We start from the raw sequence: 24295 nt of genomic DNA on the forward strand, positions 1-24295 counted from the left end.
TTGATTTCATTCCATTCTCCTTTTCCACCGACCGGAAATTGAAAATGAAGAAGCGCTGGGCAGGATGAAAGACAACCCAAAATTAACGAGTCTTATGTTAGCGGAAGACATGGTTTTTTTTTTTGGTGCTATCGACAAATGTAGGTCTTTATTATGTTATGGTATTCATGACAGTTTTTCATCTCTTATGTTAAAACGTCCCAATCCCAAGCTTGTATTTATACCGAAAAAATATTTAAAACACTTTACTGCAAAAAAAAATGTGTAAATAAATCATTAAATGTCGCATTAAATGGATGAAAAGTTTAACAAACACTTTATTCTTACCATAATTTTTAATTACTTAGATGGATTGTAGCTATTCTTTAGTCAATTATAGGAAACTATGGAAATATGTTTGCAAACATCAATATTCGTCATCATCATTTTGGAGGGGCGATAATTATTTCAGCCGGATGGCCTATCTATTTAATGTGTCTTCCAGAATTCTTATATTTTTAACTTGCTATTTGAAGTATGTAATGAAGTGTTTGACCAATTAGATCTATAATTTTTATACCTACAGATAGTAGCAAATGCATAATTATTGCGTATGATTAATGAAATGTGTAGTTCATTAATTATCTATCATTTCCCAATCTCACTCTGGTAGTTTCACCAAAATTGCCATTAGCTCATTCTCATCATGATGGTTATCTTTCTTCTACAAATATGGCAAGCAACGTGCTGGCGGTTTGGTGCGTTCTGAGCTTACCTTTCTCCGTGCGGAGATCTATTATTGAAAAGTTAAACATTCGTTTGTGTAACGGAGATAGTTCGCTATCACTCAATGATTGATTGAGTTTCTATGCGCGCGGTGCAAACATCCAAACGACTTGCGGTGACTTATTCATCGTAAAATAAGTGAACTCTGTTTAATTTCCCATTTGCGGTACCAGGGCGCTAGCCGATCGGGGATACAATTTTCTGGGGAACGAGGTGTAGCAAAATCCGCGCATGTACCTTCAGAAACGTTGGTACTTTGGTTTCGGTTTTTGGCTCTTCTTGGGTGAGTGGTTTGGCTTCTGGCGTTGTTTTTTCCCCTGCTTCCTCACTTATTTTTGAGGAAGTAATTTACCGTTACGAAATTCAAAGTGTAGCACCGCCTAGTTCGTGGAATCTGGCGAAAGAGTTTGATTGCATTTTTATGGTGACAAAATCTGGCCGGCTCAACGTGTGCGTGGCAACCAGGTGAAGAGTGTAACATTGGGCAAGCATTTCTTTGCCCTAGCAAAACGGTTTCCGCACACGAAGGGAAATGGAGAGAAAAAATGAACGATTTCCATCATTTGCCCCTTTTTGGAAGGTGCGGGGCAGACAAAGGCGAATCGGAATGTTTTCGATTGGGGCCCGAGTATGGAAAAACTTTGACGTACGAGTTTGCGGTACCGAAGATCCTGCGCCGGTGTATCGAATCGTTCAATCTGGAATGTTTCTTCGCTGAGGCTTTCCATCCCGTCAGGTACGACGGTGATGAATGCATGGGTTCGGAAAATTTGAATAATGTCATCCATTTTCGTCCGCCGCATGGAACGATCGAGACGCACAAGGGCAGTGGCTCCGGTTGGCAGTGGAGCAATACTAGAAAAGGGAAACGAGTTGGTTGTGTAGGTGACAGGAGCGCTTTAGTACAAAGCAAACGAGCCTGGTATTCGATTTCGCACAAATTGATATTTTATTCCCCTTTTAATCTTCGCTTTACGTCGACGATGTGTTAGCCTTTTCGTGGCTGGGATTTTTTTTTTTTGTTGAAGAGAATGAAAAAGGAAATGAGATTTGGGAGCTCTTTGTTTTGAAACCATCTCAAAGCGGGTATTTAAATGTTCCATTTTAAAATTACGCCACGGGAAACCTTATCTTTCAGTCCTTCGTGTTAGTTTTTTATTGCATTATTAAAAACATCGTTTAAAGTGATCTTTAAGCACATTTGCAAAAAAATTAAAAAGAAATAATTTTTTATATACTCTACATGGTACTGTTACATTAAACGTGAATTCATGGTTTGATATAAAACTAATATCAAAGTTCACAATTGCCTTATGCTATTTCAAAAGTTTTTTTTTTCAATATATTTGTAAATAATTGCCATTAAAGTACAACCGAAAAATAGCACTTGTATTGACTGATACACCTCACACCTGGATCGCTACGTACAGAAGCCAGGATGTGTTATTACATATCTCCTTAGCTTTACTGTACCATCCCCCGAGGGATGTTAGGAACAGGCATATCATCAATTTTCCCGGATTCAATTAATTTCCCGTTGTTGTGATTTATATGCTCTCCTGAGACTTCAACCCGATGTGAATATTTGCCCTTTGTGCGTATACGACGAACACCGAGCTACACCGTAGCAAGACATCAGTGTGAACATCAAATTTTCAATGACGATAACTGTGCTGTGGCTGCTGTTCGTTTTACCATGTTCTTTTTTTGGGGCCTCGCGTAACTTCAAAGATTTAGCCCCTTTTAGCGCAAGTATCTTCACGGAAAGGCTCAACTGGAAGAAGCCTGAAAACAAATTAAATATCTCCAGCATACTAATTCACTTCATTCAATCATGCGTAAGGATGCAACGGCTTCCAAAAAAGACGATATTCTACCTTTTTTTTTTGTTCGAAAATGCTGGCAAGTGCGGAGCAATGGAGTGCCAAACTGTGTTCAGAGAACGCAAAGCGTGAGTTAAGGGTTGTATATCAGACGAGAAGGTTTTTAATAAATTTCTATCCTAAAGTGAACGGCAACGATAGCAGCATATACAGCTTGAAGTGGCTAAATTAAACAACAACAAGACAAGGATCCTAAAGAAGCCCTACAAATACACGCATACACACCGCAGAATACGTTTCCTACAATGCGGAAGAATAATTTCGCCGTACTTCGGAGAAGACATTGATTAAATACCTGAACGTACTTGGTTCGAAATAACTCGCTGAAATCCTTTAATGTTCTCTTTTTTTTGGCCGACGCAGAGGTACAAGAATATCGTAAACAACGCAACCGTGAGGGTGACTTTAGTCATCTAAGTGCTTTTTCAAATGGATTAGGAATCGAAAAAAATACAGCAATATGATGATGATTTTTGTGTTGAGCTTTTACATGTTGTACTTCGTGAAAAGCTGTTGAAATCATGCAAGCAAACCCATTAACCACATTACTAGTGTCTGTTTGTGTGTGTATGATTTTTTGAAGATAAATTTTGCAAATCTATAAAGGGGAAATGCAGGACACATGGTGAAATGATTCGTCACGCGGTTCTTGATTTTCACATCCAAAGCCACAGACGGGATGAGCTGGAATCGTGTGCTCGATTGTTGATGCAGCGTGCTCTGGAGGTGGATAAAAACATACGCCTCTTGGGTATCACACACATTGGCCTCTGCAGTGTCTGGTTTCCATCTCCCTCTTGCAGCGTTCAGCTGATTACGCCATTGGAATACTAATTAAATTTTGTAGTCTTTTATCACACCCTCGGACACACAGGGACCCTGGGCGCAGCGAGAACGCTCCAAACGGAAGCCTGGTGGCCTTGTGCTTATCGCTCCGTTCGTTCGCACGTTCCTACCCCGTAGTGGTGGTTCACCATTTGGTCAGACCGACACCAAAGCCGGGTTGCAGTTTTCTCGTTTCAGTGCTTCCGGGATCGCTTCCGGGAATCGGGGTGCCACCAGCCCTGCCACCCGCTGTGGAGTGGTAAAATTGGATGGAATCTAAGCCACAGCACCGAATATAGATAATACTTTGCCGTGTTGTTGCTGGCTGCACCGCCTTGGTTGGCGAGGACAAGAGGGTGCAGTGCCAAAGGGCCAAACTGCTCCGTTCACGACCGGATGCATCTTGCTCGGTTTATTAGAGCTGTACCTAGCCGCGTTGTCTTTAGATGTTGCGCTTCCGTTCGGTGCCGTAGTTTACCCCTGGTTATATGCAAAATGGATACCCAACCCGATCTCTGTTTGCCTGGTTGCGATGTGTAGTTGCGCGTGTTCGTCTAGCACTTTTTCATACAAGCACACCAATTTTTTTTTGTTGCTCCCGTCTTGCGTCTCATCAGCATGGAGACGGGATTGTGCTTCCTTTCGCCTAACTTTGCCGTTTGCTTTTTCCCGAGCTGCGGCAGCATGTTTGCTCGGATGAAACATTACATACACTACTACTTGCGATAATTAAGGCAAAAGTGTATGAATAATAACAAAACTTCAGCAGGAGCTGCTAATTTACTAGATGAGTTTCAATCCGGGTGGTATTATTTTCCCTCCTTCCCACCTCTCCACCATCCGTGTGCGTGTTTGTGCCCGGGAGACCGAGCCGGAGGTGGGATTCGTATCTTCCAAATCAAGATTGAAATGAATCTGGTGTGTTTCATCAAATGTGAAATCGGTTTTTGAGTGGAAATGAAATTGAAATTCCTAGAAATTAGCTTGAACATAATATCATTTTTGGGGTTAGCAATAAATAATCAAAACAATGGGAACTTCCAAACAGTTACAAAAAATATTCATGCTTACATCATTTGTTTTAATATATTTGTAAAAAAGCGTAGATAGAAATCGAATAGTAAAATTTATTTAAGAATAAAAAATCTTTTTATTTAAGAATAAAATTGTAATAGTAAAACTATAAATAAAAAATATTTATTTTAAATATCTTCTTGATAAGTGGTTCAAACTACTCATTTCTATTTTGCTATTTTTTTGCACAATTTGTTGCGTCACGTAAAACAGAGACAGGACCTTGTAAAAAATATATTACTATAAGCCTTGTCGTATTTATTTATGAGTGTGCACCAAAGCCATAAAAGCTAAATGCCGAAAATAGCCAATTGGCTTGAAGACGCTGTACATCTTTGCACAACAATTTCTTATGAGATAAAGATGGGTAAATAGATGCTAAGTTGTGAAGAGTCTACATAGTACATTGACATATGCAAATCTATTTATAAGAACATATATTCTATTTATACACCTCGAAAAGGAAACTAATATAAGAACTTCATAAATAAATCAAATGGCTTTACCTTTTTGGAAGGTATATATTATTTGTAAATCTTGTGTAATTGTCCATGTAGCTTCAATATGTCTTACAATACAATAATGATAGATCTCTTTAGCAACGCTCAAGACCTATTGAGATTGAATGAGTAAGATTTTGGTTTATTGTTAAAATTCGAAATAAATTTGTTTTTGTGTATGACAAAAGGTGCTGATTACATGACTACAAATTGAAAACCCATCCCATCATGCTGAAACACTTACTTAGCTAGCCGGTCGATGTATCGGGTCGTACTACTGTCTGTCCATCAAATTGACAGGTTATTTTCCACCATTTTTAACAATGACACGGACGCTTTACCGACGCACCCTGTAAGCACACGGGCCACTCATCCGTCCGTGCAAGGAAGTTTCCACATGTTTGATGCTATTTTTCCATAAACATCGCTGCTGGATTCCAATCGCTCCAGTGTCGGTGCGGTTTTCTGTATTACCGTGGTCGAACCAGACTCTTCTCTTTTGCTGAAGTTGTATTCTGTATTGTTTTCGTTTTGTTTTCTTCCCTGTTGCTCGGAAAAGTGTTAAGGTTACCGGTCTCCATGGTCCTCGAGCGTACTTTCCCTATTGTTTTCAATGGACCGTAACACCTTCCCGCTTGGTGGATCGAATGAAATATTTTGCGTGCTTTTTCGCTTCTGCCATTCGTGTCATTCGGCTTTGCGGAAGTGGGACGGGCACGTTGCTCCAGATCGCTATGGCCAGAAAGGTCGCGATGATGAAAACCGATAGCAGCTATTTTCCTTTACCCATGCTACCCCGCGTGTGGGGCAAGTAAGATTAACCTACATGTCCTTGCCCTTCCCCTTTTTGAGCGAGCTGCATTTTCTTTTCTCCCCGCAAACGCTTGAAAAGTCTTTCAGTACGTAGCACATGATGGTGGTGGTCATGTGGTGGAATGTTTGAAATATTTTATCATCATAATAAATTCATCGAAATAACAATTTTTTCATATTTAAATTCCCCTATTCGTCACAATCATCGATGGGCAAGTATGCGAGCGTCCGGGCTAGGATGCGTCGCTATGTAAAGGGTATGGTTATGTTCACTGTTCTCAATTGAGCACGCATGCAAGCAGCGTGAAAAGGTTTGGCTATCCTCAATATTGTACGAATGTAAGTAGCTAAACTGTATCCTTGGCATGCACTGAAAGAAATAATACGTATAAAAACGTAAAAATGTCGGTTCGTTGAGATTGCATGATATCATTTACGTAAAATGCCTCTGTGGAGATATTTCCAATGTTTGAGTTTAGCATTTGATTCGACAACCTTATTAAACTTTCATTTTTTATGCAAAATTAATATATCACTACGGAAAAAGCAACATACTTTGACACAGATTAATAAATACTTGAATGAGTAGTATAGTTTCATTCATCTGTGTAGTTAATTATATATTACTGTCGGAGTAATATTGAATTGATAAGCCTGAATACATACAGTCAGTCCAAAAAGTATTCGTCTAGCTGAATATTTTGCAGAAAAAGGGGAACTATGGCCGCAATAGGCATGGGGTGTTAAAAGTAATGATGAGGTTTGCTAAAGGGACTATCAATAAACACGTTTTGCTAAAAAATAAGCATTAAAATAGTGCAATAAAAACTAAATTATTTAAGAAACTAAAAAAAGTCGTTTGATGGGCGCGCAAAAAGTATTCGTCTATCAGACTTTTGGCATAAAATGCGAATGAAAACAAAGGTTATGGAATCAAAAAATTTCCTGATCTTGTTTCTTATTGCATTTATGACTATTGGTGACTACTTGCACAATTCAAGAACTCATTTGAACCTTTAAAAGGGCGTATTTTTGATCCACTCATCCTACAAGACTTGTTACAATTATCCTCTGATAGAAATATTGCATTTCCGGACTACGTGGCCAAGTTCCATTGAAAAATGGCAACTGATATCATATTGAGAGTCTACTAAATCATTTTCATCAGTTTGGTTTCAGCTGGTTTCGCGTTTTGGGCAAATGACAATGCCCTGTTTGTTCTCCAGCTCGACTGTTCTGACACATGTGATACATTTTATGTACAATTTCTCAGAATAAGCACCCAAAGTACTTAAAAACTCCATTAATATGTTTGCCATCTCGTCTCCTATCATTTTGAATCATTTTTCTAGCTCTCCTTGCCGCACTGAGCCCTAGTATCATGACTCCATGATGCTACCGTTACCCGAGATTTTGATGTTGGATCTTAGTAGACTGTTTTCGCTATGGTAGACGTCGCCCGTATGACCTTTGCGATTTAAACATGTTTTAATATGTTAGTAGAGCCTAATTTGAAACAAATTCCTGAATTATTTGATGCAACTTAACAGATTTGGCCACTTTCTGTGTATGGTATTATTCAAACAAAACATGTTTGTAACAACTCACTCATTCAAGCTATTACATGACCAGCTACGATGAAATGCAGCATGACGCATCAACCAAATGTGACCCATATCTTTTTCTTTTCTTATCGGCCATCACAAAATGCAATGATTCCATGGTAAAATTTGATTTTTTTGACATTAAACCGCTTCTTTCGTTAGATTAACCGTCAAGGATGGCTGCTTACATGGCAGTTTGTCACACAATTAGTGTCAGAAATTTGGCCAAAATCTGATCAAATGAAGGAACGAGGCCTACCACACATTTTGTAACCTTCAAAAATGGGTAGGATAGGTTATGCATAAGTTCAAGATACGATTTGCGCCTTCATGCTCCAATAATTTAACTCCCCCGCCTTTAGTGCCTCTCTGACCGCTTGAAGTGCAATTGAAACAACAGAAATGCATTATTTTAGAAGGAAAACACCAGTAGATTGATAATAATACATTTAATTCACGTCTACGTTGTGTTTGTCCAGCGTAAATAATTAAAAAGCTAGATGGACGAATACTTTTTGCGCGCCCATCAAACGACTTTTTTTAGTTTTTTATGTATTTTGGTTGCTATTGCACTATTTAAATGCTTATTTTTTAGCAAAACGTGTGTATTGATGGTCCCTTTAGCAAACCTCATCATTACTTTTATCGCCCCATGCCTATTGGGCCATAATTCGCCTTTTTCTGTAAAATATTCAGCTAGACGAATACTTTTTGGACTGACTGTAATCTAAATATTTATGGAATGAATTTTACGCGCAACAGTTGCACATTGTGTCCATTCTGCAAATATGTTTAAAAAAATTATGTTTAGTCGTTATTTTTCTACTCTTTTGTCACGCCAAAGCGCATGATCAATCACAGATCGAGCATGCGAAGTAATTAAGTTTACGCCCACTCTCCACATCACTGTGTTCACGATAAAGTTTTCAAATATCTGTTCTGAAATGAATATTTACTACCCAAGGCACTTCATTGCTGCGTAAAGCAACAATATTCATACGTTCATTTTATTATGATCGGGCACTAAGCGTTTAGGGATGTTAATTTAAGATCATTTCTGGATGGTACCTTTTTCCAACTTGCTCCAGAAATACACATGCCAGGAATCGTACACCCATATGACCCTCCAAACAATGCCCGAGCGCCGGTAAGCCATCGTTAATATGCAGAGTGCAGCTCGGCGCTAGCCAAACAGAGTAATCTCTTTTTCGTGCCGTGCCAAAAATCTAAATAGAACCCGTGAAACAAACAGCGCTCCCTGTCGGCGAATCGTTTAACCTCGATCGTTGTGAAGGCAAGCAGCAAAAGGATCAACCGTCGACCCGTGCCGACCAGGCGGGAAAATTGGAAACATCGCAGCATCGGTTACTATGTTACGAGTTTGACAACGGACCCACCGAAACGGAAAGCTCGTTCAAACATGAGCAGTTTGGGTGGTGCAAGTGATGCTACACCAACACCTTCCCGTAGCAATATGCAATCACCGTCTCTTTCTATCCTTTCTGAACGAAACCAGGGGGCACCGAGAGATTCCCTTCCCTCGGCACGAACCTGCCTGTTGCTAGCTTTCCATTGCACGCTCCAATGAAAGTAATGAGATGAGCGAGGACATTCGCTGAGCACGGGAGCAACAGAGGCGAGTGCCATGGCAACGGGCCGCGTGAGATAGCAGGTTGTTTGCTAGGGTTGAAGCGAGAGCGCGGTTGTCGTGGCGATAGGACGCGAAAGCATGCGTACGAGTCAAGGTGAGGCGGTGTAAAAAAATAATGCATGCACTGTGCATATTAAATGCAACGACAAGTGAACCTTGGCTGCACGTCAAGCAGAGTACGATGCATGTTGCATGCAGATAGAGGAAATTGGCTAATTTATACAAACGGAAGGAAGGTTAAAAACGGTATCAACCGTATTCAAACGATAGTGAATCCATCTGACACACTAAACGGAGGCTTTAGAATAACAACAGGAAATATCTGTTTTCTTTTTCTCGCACTATGAGTATCCAGTGTTGCGAAACCAAAATGAGTGAAAGGCAATTTAAACTGTAAAAGTGAGTGTGATTGTGCAGTTTCTTTATACAAACATTTCCCCACATTTAATACAAAATAGCGGCGATGAAATTGATTTTTGCTGGGAAAAGAAAGTGAACGATTAAGTTTAATTGTGTTTGATACATTTAGTGATTGCATGAGATTGTTTCGAACCGGTCCGGGTTTAGTTGATGACAGCCTAACCCACCGCTAGCAGTAATGAAAGCTCTAAGACCATTAGCTTAATGAAAAACGACTAACAATCTGCGAGCTGAGTGAAAGGCGTAATTAAAGTCAATTAAATCAGTGCTTTGCTGTCTGTGCTGCTATCTATCCCAGGGATAATCGGTCGAGGCCAGGACTCAACCTGGTTTATTGTGTAATTCAATGTAATTCAGTGTATCTGCACTCATCTGAAAGAGTCTGCAGGTAAAATAATCGGGAAGATAAGCTGCTCAAAACTGATCAACAAACACGCAAATCTTACATGTTATGTGTGTACTCCTTTCCGCGAAGTGGTGCTCTCAAGAACGTACTGTGCAGTGTAAAAACATAATTGTCACAGTAATTAGAGTTTTATTTGTTTCACGCATAACCCAGCAACGTTTACAACAAGTGTAACTGCTTCTCAGCTATTGAAAGACACTCGGCCAAGCTGCTGGATAGGTTCGGATGGCAACACAACGGTCAGGAATCAGGTACAACAGAGCTTAAACAATCATTAGTGTAATTTATTTTGCATTTTTAATCCCCTGATTTACTGACAGCGCTATCTGCCTGGTGACCAGGTATCCACTGTTCTCTTATACTGTGCCAAGGTCCGCTTTTGGAAACGCAACAAGATTTAGGACCTAGAATTTTACGTCCCGCCGAGTGAAGTTTGCGAAATTAATTGCACAACACAGTAAACGGGCCATCGTTCGATGGCCAGCAAAGTAATCCGTTCGCTGTTGGAAATGTTTTAATTTACATTTCACTCTAAATACTAAACAATGCTCCCGGATTAGGTTGTGTGCTGTCTATCTATCTGCTAGGTTAGTGTGGTTGGATAAAGAATAAATAATTTTGCTGCCCACCGACCTTCGACAGTTCATATTTACAGCAGTGCTTTTAATAAAGGCAGCGGTGAAAGTTGCAGCTATATTAATCCCCATAGCTTGATTTGCGTTTGTGTAAGACTTTGAGTAATCGGAAGAAAAAATTGATTGCAGCATTCTGCCCATTGCTATTAGGAAGCTTTAAAAGCAATCTTCAATGAGAATAAAGGTACATTTTAATCTTTCACCAAACGCTCTTAAAGCGTATCCCTTGTGTCCCAAAAAATCCCAAGCAAAACCTTTTAAACGATAAAGACTCTATTTGTTACTTAAGTGCAGCTCTAGTGCAGACCATCCCAATGGTTCCATTTTCGATGAAATTCACGTACAATGCATAAAAAACAATTTATGAATGTGTTCACCAACGTTGCGATCTTTGGTAAGCTTTCGCCTCTTTGGCAGTATTCGTAAGTGATGTACGAAAGGGTAAAACACATAGCTTGTGATCGAGTAAAATGTACTTTAACGTTGCAAGAAGAAAAAAAACAAGCAATATTATTTCTACTAGAAATTGTCCAACTTCGTCGTTGGAAAAACAATGGCTGCGAGTATGTTGGAAGAAGAGCAAATGGAAAGTGAAAACTTTTTCCATGCTTTTAATTCACTTTGGAAAACCGTCCGACTGTTGTCGCTGGCACTGACGGGCATCGAGAACCGTGTTGGACAAACGCGAAAACTAGCAAACGACATCCGGACACGTCAGCAACTTCTTCGGACGGTGATGTCAGCGGTTTGGTTCATGTGCATTGTACAACGTTCTGTTGGGTTGGTTTGGCGTTCTGGTGCAAGAAATATTTTAGAAAATGTTGTCCAGTCTTACAAGAATACGATTTTTGGTGGTACATTTTACGAATCTTACTTTTGATGCCATTCGTTACACAAAGGAAGTAAAGAGCGACTCAATGAGGGAGCATACAAACACAAGACGAAGCCGAAGAAACAATGAAGAGCAGCAAAGGGAAAATATTTCCAAAGCACTGGTGATTTGATTACGTCGTTTCGTTGCACGGGCCCAATTAGAAGGAATGTTTGAAAAAGGGTTCTCGGGCACGAAATACCCACCTTTCGGATGGTTCTTTTTTGTCTCAATCAGGGGCTGATTGGATTGTTCCTGCCTCGATAATGATGCTCGGGGTCAAATGTAACAGCACGGTGGCACGGTGTTTTTACTTTGTGGGATTCTTTTCTTTCCATTTCTGTCATTTATCTACTCTCGAGAGAGTGAATTTGTTTTATTCTAATTGGATAGAGCTTCATAAGTTTCCACTCGAAACGATCGAGATATTGTCACACTGACAAAAGGAATTTAATTGTGATCATTTTATTTTTATAGAGACCGAATGAGATAATGATGGCGACGATAATATTCAAACTATAGAGATTATATTACATCTCATAATAATCCAAAATGAAAAGTATTGCACTTTCCTCACATTCTATAAATTTGTGTTTTGATTGCTCTTATGGTTGCGGGGGGTAGTTCCCTAGATTGAAGCACAATTTAACAGAGAACCAATGATAAAAATGATTTAAAATTGTTAGCTAGTTCACACCATATTGAATGAAATTTTGATGCAAGTAAAGAAATAATCAATGACATAACATAATTCTAAAAACAGGAGATTTTACGACACCAACCAGAGTTTTTGTATGGAGTTTGACTGTTCACGGCTAATGCTAACACTCAATAGAAATCCACACGCGAAAGCATACATATTTGGTCGAAAAAGGTTCTTTTGTTTATTCGATGTTTTAAAATGCATTTAAAGTAAATTAGCTCATTTCAAATAAAAAAAAAACTAAGTGATTTTTTAATGTATCTTTTATTGTACACAATTGAAAAAATTCCATGTGTCAGAATTATTCACTGGATATAAAAAATACAACCAATATGATAAATATTGTTCCACGGATAGACTGAAATTACAGCTTTCTGGCTTAGAATATAAAAGAGGCTAATGTTAGTTTTTGTCTCAATCAGGGGCTGATTGGATTGTTCCTGCCTCGATAATGATGCTCGGGGTCAAATGTAACAGCACGGCGGCACGGTTAGAGCCGGTCTCGTAGTACAGTCGTCAACTCGTACGACTTAACAACATGCCCGTCATGGGTTCGATCCCCAAATAGACCGTGCCGCCATACGTAGGATTGACTATCCTGCTATGGGGGGAAATCAATTAGTCACTGAAAGCCAAAGCCCACTAGTGGTACAGGCAGGCCTTGACCGACAACGGTTGTTGAGCCAAAGAAGAAGAAGAAGAAGAATGTTAGTTTCAGCTACATTTTCAAGATACTTAGTAACAAAAAAACTCAGAATAATCTCATAGCCATTGTACGGGAATGAGTATCGTTTAGAAAGTATAGAGACATAAATACAACTTTTAAATAATTTTCAATAGAACAATTATTATTGCAAAGTTAATTGTTCCTAATCAAGTTTATGTGTGTTTTAGTATGTAAAATAAATTTAATATATGAAGTCTAGAAAGGACGGTCTCGTGGTACAGTCGACAACTTGTCAAGTGTTAACCAAACTGATATTCATTTAAGAAGAATTAACTTAAATGTAAAATAGAAAAAAACAGAATTTATAAATAGCATTGGACACAAAAGCAATCTTATACCAAGGATGTATCCAATCAAATATAAGTATAGCAGGATATTCATCTTATCATAAAATAATTAGTATAATAATTATTTTATAATAAAAATTTATCATAAAAAAATTTATAAATTTCAATGCACATCAGCGTATGCTTCTTTAATTTCAGTCCCTTGATTTAAGTAGGCGTTGCATTCGATCACTCACTTTTCGGTAGCAACAACAGTAACCGTCCCTATGCTGACTGTCATTACCATTATGAGCGCTACGAAACGAGGAGGCTAATGATTAGCCTCACCTGATTTGAATACAAAATGGAGCACTGTAATTGCGGCTATTATTCTCCGATTTCACTTACGCTCCGAGCACCGTTATCTCGCGTTTTGTTTGCAGCCGCCAGTACACATGTACACCATGTGTGCGCGTGTCGTCTGGAAGTTTATGCTTTTGTGCCCCGGCAGCTCCTTGGTGCATTGAGCAAGTCAATTATTCACACCTGGGGATGTGTCTTCCGTCTTTATTGAATAAAATGGTCTCAGTGTGCACGGCAATACGATATATATTCACTTCCTGTCTGTTGTTACTAACGAGGCTGCCCTTTCCGTGTGCGGGTGGCACCTGTTTTCACACTATGTGGAAGGGTATGTGTGCGAGCGTGGATCGCTTATTGACGTTTAAATTATTTCTTTTCTGCACGCAACGCCTTTTAGCTGGTGAAATAATGATGCATCTTAAGAATAGCATTCATCTATACTGGTTCAACCTTTTGCCTTTAGCAAATGGCGTTATTAACGACAAAGGTATATTAAATCAATATTATTTGTCTATTAGAAATTGGATTTTGTAAACCAAATGTTTAGTTTTATCTTAAATAGTTTGTAATAAAGATTGAATTTAAAATTAAATTATACAATTGCAACTTGACGATCTTTTAACTTGCGCATAGATCGTACCACTGGTACCCAAAGACACAATATGAGGGTAAAGAAATAGCATCACTTTGCTTCCAAATTGAACGTTTCAATTCACTTGACACAAGCGGTGACGAGATGCAGACTAAGATAGATCTTGAGGCGGAGTACACTTCGCAACAAAAGTATGCGAAACTTTATCTGAACCTTCCGAACGCAAACGCTGTGTGTCCACGGGGGTGACGCCATGACAGCAGCAGCGGGTAGAATTGTCAACGGCACACCTCGAGAATGTACTTCCAAACACCAGTCAAACAACGGAGGATTCGAACGGAGTCACTCAAGTGTGGCATCTGTCAGCTTTAAGTGAAAAATATTTGTCATGAAATTTTAAACATTCTTCTCACACAAAACTTTCCCGAGTTGTCATCGGCGCATGGGAAAAGGGACGGTAGGACGGGAATCTTCACTGGTGCAATTTAGTTTCATCACGGCAACGCTTCCTTCCCGGCAACGATTATGTGCACAGTAGCGCCGAATAGCATCCGTCTTTCCTCCTTCGCACGCTGTCTCTGAAAGACAATGGTGGACGAGGAACATATTTTGACATTAACTGACATTTCTGCAAGCGTTCGTTGTTTGTGGGTCGTGGCATACGGTTATGACGGAGCATAGGAAGACTTTGAGGGAGAGAAAAAGGCTGTGCGGGCACCGAATCAACACTCCAAGGCAACGAATGTGACTTTAAATTGTGCCTTCTAAGGCGAAACTGGCACAATTTTACGATGTGCTAAATGTTCTCGGGTGAGATATGACGCGAATGTGTAGCAGGGATCATGGAGTGAGCTGATGGCCTCAATCCTTGGGGGCCTTATTGAAGCTTGAAGGTATTTTGAGGGATTGACAAATTTTACGCGCTGTAATACGCTCCAGTGGCGCGATAATTTTCGTTGTTAACAGTCAATTAAAATCGGCAAACCCGCAAAGGGGACCGTGTATGGGCACACACTAACCCACCGGCAGACAGCTCTTCACCGTTATGCCACGGTACGTTTTATGAGCGGCGAATATGTGAACCGTAAAGTGTGCTGCCACTCGGTTAAACTGTAAGCCGATCATCCCCAGTACGGGTAAAGGTTTAATGGAGAACTGCGAAAATGAACTTTAATGACATTCTGCACCTTTAATAACGCGTTAAAGGGAAGTGTGTTGAGTTTTGTCAAATGGAATCACTGGAATGAAAAAAAGGACTTTAAAAGTAATGAAATTACAAACGGACGATCCGAATATTGTATAAGTGAATAGTCATCAAAATGAAACCTTTTTCACAACAGCCAAAAGCATTGAGTGCGAAACAAAAATAAAATACTTCGAATGATAATTTTAAATCAGGTCATAAATCTTCCAACCATATAGGCAATCCATTTTATTGCTCCAGCGTGCACTCCCGTATCCTGTTGCACAGAGACAGAATCAACAGCAAAGCGAATGAAACGTCTTTTTATAAATCTCGCTAATGGCCGCAGAAAAGCCTATTTCCAAGGAGGGATGGTATTAAATTAGAGATGAAAAAGGCTAGCTTAAATTGTTCGACTACAGAGGTAAACGGATCCAGCAGCAGTATCCTTTTGTTACCGGTTGCAAAATTCAAAACGAAGAAGCAAAGAATCATTCGGATCCATTTGTTGGCCAAGTATTTGAACAAAATACTGGAGTCTTCTGCTGGGGGCTTTTTTTCCAGCACAATCTTTCCTTCTCCTTCGCCTTAACGCTCGCTACTAAATAGCAGAAAGGGACGCTACCGCACAAACGGGGATGGATTTATTTTGGGAGCTATCACAAAAATACGATGACTTTGACGTTGACGGCTCTTTATCGGTAAATGTATAAAAGGGAAGCGTTAGCGAGGGAGTTTGCGTCGCGCATCGCAACGAAACCCCTACCCAACGTTTGCGACATTTCTCAAAAAAGACATTAATATCGGTCGTCTAAATCCTCTTTTTAGTGTTTGAATATTTTATGTTGACTTATGATATCGGCCACAATGTGCCGGAGAGAAGCCGCTTAAGAGCTAAAGGAAGAAAAACAGAATTTTTGTTTCGCTGTTTTGTACGAGCAAAGTGCTTTTTCGTGGTAAAAATATGACTAAGTTTAAATTAAATAATATTTCTTTTAAGCTAAAAAATCCATTTGTTTTGTATTCGTTTTGTTGCATTGAGGACATCATGTACCGGTAGATACATTATAGTTATTACGGATCTAAAAAACTACTACACACTGATGGTTAACAAAGCAAAAAATACTCTGACTGCAAGGGTGCGTAAAGGCTGAAAATGAGAATATCTCTTCATGTATGTCGAGAAAATCAGTCAAGATACCATTTACATTGACAATGAGTCTTTTTTGAATCAGAATAAACGTTCCACTGTGGTGTGAAGAAATATTCTTTGTATATTGTTTGCCTCCAAATGAGAAAGTCCATATCATAATAGTGAAAATGATCAAGAATATCATCAACGTCTAAATTTTATGTTTTAAGTATTCAATCTTTTAAGTATTCTTCAGTTTAAAGTATACCTCAACACAGCCACACTTCTACAAAAATTTCGAAATCAAAACTGTAGTTAACACTTTAGGTTTATTAATCTGCTATGTTAAGCTATTTAATTATGATTTATCAATAAGAACGGTCCCTTTATGTTGGTGTTTAATATTCTAAAATATGAAGCTTAAATGAATTATCCTAATCGTTTAATATTTCATTTCTTCTCCTTTCGCAAATATGTTCTATTTCCAACGTATTGTGGCTTAATGAACTTGAACATTGCCAATATCTCACCAGAAGCAAACCCCACGTACAAGGCACTCCGGTATGCTTATCAGCTGTAGCCATAATCTGTAACGGTCTGTCTTTGCCAATCCGTGGCATCGTGTGATGAAGAAATTCGTAATTCGGTCCGAAGTGTGTGCGGGAGCTCGAATGCATTAAGGTACTTTAGCAGCGCACAGTAATGCATGGCTACCGTTCGGCGAATCCAGCCAATGTTGACTGAGCGCCCATGCATCGGTGTAGATTGAACTCAAAGCCCAAAGTAACACTTGCAATCCGTTTAATATATGTGCGCTTCGGCAGCACCGTCCGTCCGCAGTGAAATGTGCCGCCTGTCGGTATCTTTTGCCCCAGAACGGTGTATGTGTGTGTCTACAAACGAGTATCTGCACACAATGCACAAGTCTTAATCCTGTTTTCCACATCGAGTCCCATTTCAGCGACGCATTTTCAGTGTCGGGATTTGGTTGCAAAAGGATTTCACTTCCATTCTGTTGCTATCTGTGGACAGTGTTAGCGTGTTTGTGTGTGAGTGTGCGTGGCTGCAGGAAGCCTGTGGTAAAATTTTCGGCACATCCAATGCACTACCACCGATTACTTACATTGTGCACTCAGCAGCTACTGCACATTCATTCATCCACCGACTGCGCCATGCATTACGGTAATCTGTAATTTCCAATAGCAATTCGCCCGGCAGAGAGGAGCTATTGGGGCAAACTTTTGCTGACATTTGCATAAAGCGACCAACGGTCCATCGGGACCAACGCGTCCCAGCTAATGATGCTCCGGTGTCCTGAAGTGGCTCTTTATACCTGCCATTTCTCGTACAGGGAGACAGTGTCACCTTTTCTTTGCCATTTCCATTCGCTTTAGACCGACCAAGCGAATCTTATCGTACGTCTGTGCTATTCTCGCTGCCACTAACGCGCTCACTGTCGAGGTCCGAAAATTCAATAATGCTTGGCATTTGTGCAGCTTATCCGTGCTGTTACATTTACATTAAACGGATTTTAATCAATCATTTAAATAAATAATTCCACTCTAGAATGGGTTGCTGGAGAGAGAGAGAGCTACCTAGTCGACCGACCGGAATAATATAACCGACCAACAGGAATATACATATCACGGATCGATTTTCGATGTGCAAAGATGCAATTTGCAACATTTCGTGACGAAACCGTCTAGCCCTAGACCACGAAACTGAAGGGATGCAGGGTGCAGCACAATGCAGCAGTGCCCTTGCGAACATTCGTCGCCGGAAGTCATGCAGCGTCCGCAAACGAACTTTATATCACGCAGCTGATGATGGCCTCCTTCACTCCGAGCTGGCCTGACCCATCAAACCCAGTGCGGGCTGCGTTGTGTAATTTCGAAAGTCATTAGCAATTTTATTCCGCAGTTCTGCGAGGGGCAAAGGGTAACCACCAGTAACGGTTGCACGAGCACAGTTTCGGGAGTTCAGAGTGCCACCGTTAGGACGTTGGTTGTAACCAGCCCGGACGGCATTCGAGATTGTTTGCCCGCTAGCTGCAGACACTGATCGATGGGCTTCGAGGCAAAGGACATCTAGCTGCGACATGGCGCTGGTGCACAAACTAGTGCAGATTGGGAGGGCGTGAGTAAATTATAGGGCCACTCGCTTCAATTGTCAGATGCACTGTTTCCTAACAACCTCGTAAACCATATCCATGCTCCATGTTCCCGGCAGAGGAAGGCAGCATAGTAATTATCGCTCAAACCGTCCTGTCTGAGCAGCATGCGTTTGCTAAACACACGATATTTCCGTTCGTAGGTAGCACTTTGGTAATTCAAAACACATAATCTGTTACAGATACGAAAGAATGTCGCAAAATGTTATATTTTCCTGTAAAATAGGTGATAATATAGTTGGTTTTATTGCTACTAATCATAAGTGAAGGGAATAATGATTTATCGATTGAATATATTTATACGAGAAATAAATCGAAAAATCATAAAATGTGGGGATTGAAATTATTTTCATTCTTTAAATCTATTTTTCAATCTCTTTGGAAGAACCCTTCCTGGTTACGACTTGTTCGTTTACTGTTTCTTAGAAAATGACTGAATAGTCAATTGTCTTCTTTATCACTCAGTTTGTTCTATGTATACCTAAAGAAACATAAATATCTGTTCAAGAGCTGTACAGTTTACAACAGAATGCACTAATGCGCTGTGCGTGCATTGCTAGTACAACCATAAGCCACTGGCCCTCCCAGTAGAACTGGATCTGCCGGAAATGGAATGAAGTTCTATCAGAACTTCAAAGAGGATCAAAAACCATTCACCAACAGTCCTCCGAATGCAGTTGGCTCCAACGAAGCAACTTAATAAATTCGTGCTCAACCATGACCGACTATTATTAAATTTGGTACTAACTTTTCTGAGCCACATACTTCCTGTTTTATTTTTTATCCTCCCTTTCGTCCCTATACTGTACGCTTCATGTTTTTGGTTTTCCCTCCTAGCACTCGGAACTGGTAGATCTTTTATTCTACATCTCTTTTACTCTTGCCGTTCCTTGTTGCACCTCAACACTATCGAAGTTTCACTTATCCGCTGTTTGCATCGGTACAATGCAGAACTACTACTACCAGCATCGCTGCAAAAAAAGCGTACTCAAGTCGGCCAAACAAAAGGTAACGAACAAAAAAAACTTAGCAAAAGTGCTAGTGTTTTGTTAGGATTTTAATGCTGCAAAAGAAATCCTGCTCTAGCCCGGTACGGGAATTCCACGGCCGCAGGATCTTCTTGAGCCTGGAACAGTTTTCCTCCCTCCGGATGCGGTAAGGTAACGGAGCTTGCAACGTTTCGATCGTTCGGTTGGTTAGCACAGCACGCTACCAAAACACATTCACAAATACATACGCACACAAAATCGAAATCGAACGAAAGCTTTTTCTTGAGGATCTGGAAATGATGAAGAAGAAAAAAACTGTAGTGCAGCAAAAAAGACTCCTCAAAGACGTTGGTTACAAGGCGGTGCGCTCAAGAAACCGTTAAAATGTTTCAATTTACACAAAAGTTTGCAACTGAATTTTGGATTGTAAGGGCCACCTACCCACTGTCAATGGTGCTTTTTCGTCGGTCGTTCACCAAACTAGAGCTTTTTTGTATGTCTCGTTTTCGCGCAACTTTGAGGAAGGAAAAAAAACCGTCCCTTTGATGAATGCTTTTCGATTCCGGTGGGGTTGGGGTACTCCGGCTGCCGCAAGCCAAAGTGTGAAGATCCTCCGAACTCCAATCGGCGTTCCGCTTGGGTTTTAGCTTTCTTTCCGCTTTGAAGTGTGCGCCAGTGGATGAATGAACGCCTTAAACGAGCGCTGCGCCCTGTACCTTTTTATAATGATCGAGAGCGAGAGCGAAAATGTTGAGTTCTTTCCATTTCCTTTCTAGCGGATACACACTTCGAAAACCGAATCACGCTCACTAACCGCTTCATTTCTTTTGGTTAGTAATGATGGTGGCTGACTCTGTACAGTCGATACCGCACAGCTAGGAAAGAGCTAGCAAAAGGGTTTCTTTAATCCACCTTCGCAGCAATCCAGTTAGCCAGAAGGATTGTGTCACCAGTTTTTGTTGGCCGTGGATGCCTTCTTTTCTTTGTCCATTTGTTTGCTATCGATACATAAACTGAAGAGCAAACAGCGAGCAGAAAGGCGGAAAATTTGTTGCCATCGTAATTTTCCCGCCTTCCGTTGCGAGTGAATTGATTCTGTATCTTTGCAGATCCGAACGCATTTCCGGGCGGGCGAGCCCGGTCGCTTTTGCGGGTGAAGGGTTTCCGTACCAAACCAAGCTTAAAAGTTGATCATTTTTCAGCCACCCGTCACAAACGGAACGGAGCGTTAGGTTTTGCGACAACCCGATTTGGTTTTAATTAAAATCTCCATCGAATGATAAATGGAAAATGGTTCATAACCAAAACCGAGCGGAAATGGGTTTCCGTTTTGCTAGGGGGTAAAATCTCAGCCCACTGTTTTTGCACCTTTCCAGCGCCGAGTGGTGGAACTAGCGATAGCTGCTACTGACAAGGTTCTTCCAGGGTGTTCGAGTCGAGTTCCAGGCCAGAAACCACAATCTTTTGTTTTTCATTAAGGAAACACCTTAATGACTGCCTTAACCGCTTCATTTCCTTTGTGAATGCTAATTGTTATAAAACATTTTGAGCTTGTCAAGCTCTCGCCCTTTCTCACCCAAGATCGAACCGGTCGAGCGAAAGTTCCTTCCGTTGCGGTCTCACTGTAGCGAGGAAATGGAAAATGGGCCCACCAGTCCCGGCTGGAGGAAATTTATCTTTCAACTCATGGGAAACGATTTGACATGGAGCGAAGTTGAGATAACTAACCCGATGGGTTGCAATTGCAGTCGCCGGGTAAGTTCATGCCAACTGTGTCGTCTTTATCCATTCGTAAATAAATAGGGAATTGAATAAAATAACAATGATGGCTTTGAATAGGCTCGAGCTGGACTAAAACGGATGTCTTGCCGTTGTTCTCACTGCACAGGGATATGTTGGAGGACATGTTCCACGGAGTTGCGATTCATCGACCCAAACCGAGCCAGTCGCGCGGCTGGTGGGAAACCTCATGTAGCCTCTATGCAAACGCACAGTGCCGTGAACACCTGAAATGATCTTCAGCAACATAAATTATAAATTAGCTTGTGAAAGGAAAATATGGTTTTGTCTGTTCACTCGATTTGCCCGTCACCTTGTTACAACCACTACCCCTTTGCCCAATTAAAGGTGGTCATTCTTGAAGCTGGCGTATCAACGGATTCCCTACCGTGAAACGCACACCCGTACACACGATAAGTAAGTTGCTAGCAGGGACGCCCGCTATGAGTAACATCTTTTCATTATCACATCCTTACGTATGCACTGATATCGAATTAATTTTCTTACACCATCCATCCTACAAAGTACAACGAGCTCACGGCAACCGTTGCAGATCATCGCCAAACGTACTGCTTCGGCATGGGTCGTACGGGTCACGTACGCTTATCCTTATGCCTTTGTGAGAAAATTGCTTCTAATGCTCACTGACTGCATGATAATGCGCTCATGATGCGTGTGGGAATGAATGTGTTACAGTTCGGGTTTCTCGGCAACCTGCCGAGCGCACCGTGCAGGGTCGGGTTCTACATTGGAAGGACATCGTTACGACCCCGGGACCAGAGGCAAGTGATACGGAAATGTGGTCTTGCATTGGAGATTCACACCGATTGGTGTGGACCTTAAGGTGAGATACATTTGTCTGTAGAAGTGTGAAGAGGACAGGGGCGCAAACATCGCCCGGCCAATCGCACATAATCGTTTTGTTGCAGGCCGGTAACGTGCCACATGTGAAACTATCTCGCTGCCATGCAATAATCAATTCATTAAGCCGGTTCAGTGGGGAACGGTTCTTTGCGGCGACCTTTCCGGCATAATTCTCGACATAACGTGATACAAGCTGGTGGCTTCCTAGCGAACGCTGTTTGGAAGTATCTGTTGCAAGTGAAGATGAAGGTGTCATGGGTTCACTTACAGAACGGAAACACGAGAGCCGCAAAGACGATGCGTTTTCCTGCAGTGATACCCAGACAAGGTTAGTGGAATCGAAAATCAGCACATTGTTAATGCACATGAACTTACAATTGTATCAAGATTTTGGGTATAGCTGGAATTACTCTCAAGTTATCCAGTGCGTGGGGCTTTGTTGCATGGGTCAAAACATACAACTTAAAATGAATTGTATGTAGTGTAAGTATTTAATGACTTTGTGTTACAAACATACTGATATTACTTTATGAGTGTTGTTTTTAAGAATGTGTTAAAATCAACGAGTTCGACTGTTTGATTTTCTGTTTCATTTAATTTAATTTACATTCAGTAATGCCTTTATCCTAAAATCCGTTAATAATCAGATGAAATGCTGTAATCAACAAATATATTTTAAATAATAAATGTTATTTATTATGCAATTATTCATGTTTATCAAAAACTTTTTAAAAATGTGTGATTTTGCTCATAACATAATTTCCATATAGTTTCCATAAAACTTAATCGATTTCCTCTTCGAAAGGCTTTCAAGACTTTAGTCAGTACCACGCAGCCGGATAGTCAGTCGTTGCTACAATGGGAACGTTCCATACTGGGCTTGAACTCATGACGGCCATGTTAAAAAGTCGTTCGAGTAGAGTACTGTACTACGGGACCACCCAGTCTTGAACCCATGATGAGCATATTCGTAAAACGTTCGACTTGACGATACGGAACTGTTACTGGGGTCTTTTTCTCAAATTATTTAAATCGACTAAAAATTATGCGTAACAGCGTTAAGTAATATCATAGTTCCTAGAGATCTTACTTTATTGCGTAAGGAGATGAACAATAAAGCAATTTACATGTTTCTATAAATGTTCTATTTATGTTCTAAAAATAGTTTTATCGTGACTATGTTGCGTAATTGAATTCATCAGGTTTATTATACTGTTATAAATTGCGGACAGCTTCAAACTCCAGACATTTATTTTGTTTTTTTTTTCATATCCAGTCCCTGACCCTGCTCCTTTTTTATTTTGCATGATTGCCAGGATGTACTAGAATCAATTAAAAATATGTCTGACCTCCAACAGTTTCGTCTGACATGTCACAACGAAATAAATGTTTTCTGTCGGTTACCATTCCATACCAAGATAAACCAAGTACAGTATAATTTCCTTCTTTCTACCAAGTACAGTATAAGTATAAATACATTCTATTAATATGGTCCCGATGCATTGAAATACATCGGAATCCATTGTGGAAATAGTTAATAATGTGGAAACAAAAGTCTTTTATCATATCATGATCTTATTGTCATAAACCCGCGTATTTCATTCTGTACGGAAATTGAGGTAAGAACTTTCATCTTGTTTTATATTCGGGGCAGTAGGAGAAAATAGTGATTACTTGCATAAAAATATTATTTAAAACAGTGACAATAGCATACAAAGATATTAAAGATATTGAAAACTAGGTGCAACCAATGCGTTAATGCGTCGTATGAGAAATATTGTCCATTCGCACAACAGTGTTTCGGTTCAATGCTTCTCCGAATACAAAATAAAAACAGTACCTAAACGTGGTTGTCAGTGATTATGTCATTCTTTTGGTCCAGGAGGACACCAACTCTCCAAATTGTGTATTCGGATATTAAAGCGAATTAAAATTAAAATAGTTGAAGTGAATGTGTGAATTTAATGTATATTTGCGGAATATTAAGGCTGTCCGCAATTCGAAACAAAACGTCTGTAATTTGGAACATGAGCTCAAAACTGCCCGGAATATGAATCATAATATTTTTTTTTTTTAATTT

At 40.2% G+C, this 24295-nt stretch overlaps 1 protein-coding gene across 18 annotated transcripts in view; it reads left to right on the forward strand.

Moving 5' to 3' along the window:
- Positions 1-24295, forward strand: part of LOC120897318 (CUGBP Elav-like family member 4) — a 324692-nt gene that overhangs the window by 79896 nt on the left and 220501 nt on the right. Inside the window, exon 1 of one of the 18 annotated variants that reach the window (XM_040302106.1) lies at positions 9311-10192. The exons of 16 other annotated variants lie outside the window; for them this stretch is intronic. The gene's annotated coding sequence lies outside the window, so the exon portion shown is untranslated. Of the gene's footprint in view, positions 1-9310; positions 10193-24295 lie in introns of those variants that run through there. One more of the 18 variants, XM_040302116.1, reaches the window with a different exon arrangement.

The sequence above is a fragment of the Anopheles arabiensis genome, chromosome 2 (genome assembly GCF_016920715.1).
Source record: "Anopheles arabiensis isolate DONGOLA chromosome 2, AaraD3, whole genome shotgun sequence".
In the NCBI taxonomy this organism is placed as follows: domain Eukaryota; kingdom Metazoa; phylum Arthropoda; class Insecta; order Diptera; family Culicidae; genus Anopheles; species Anopheles arabiensis.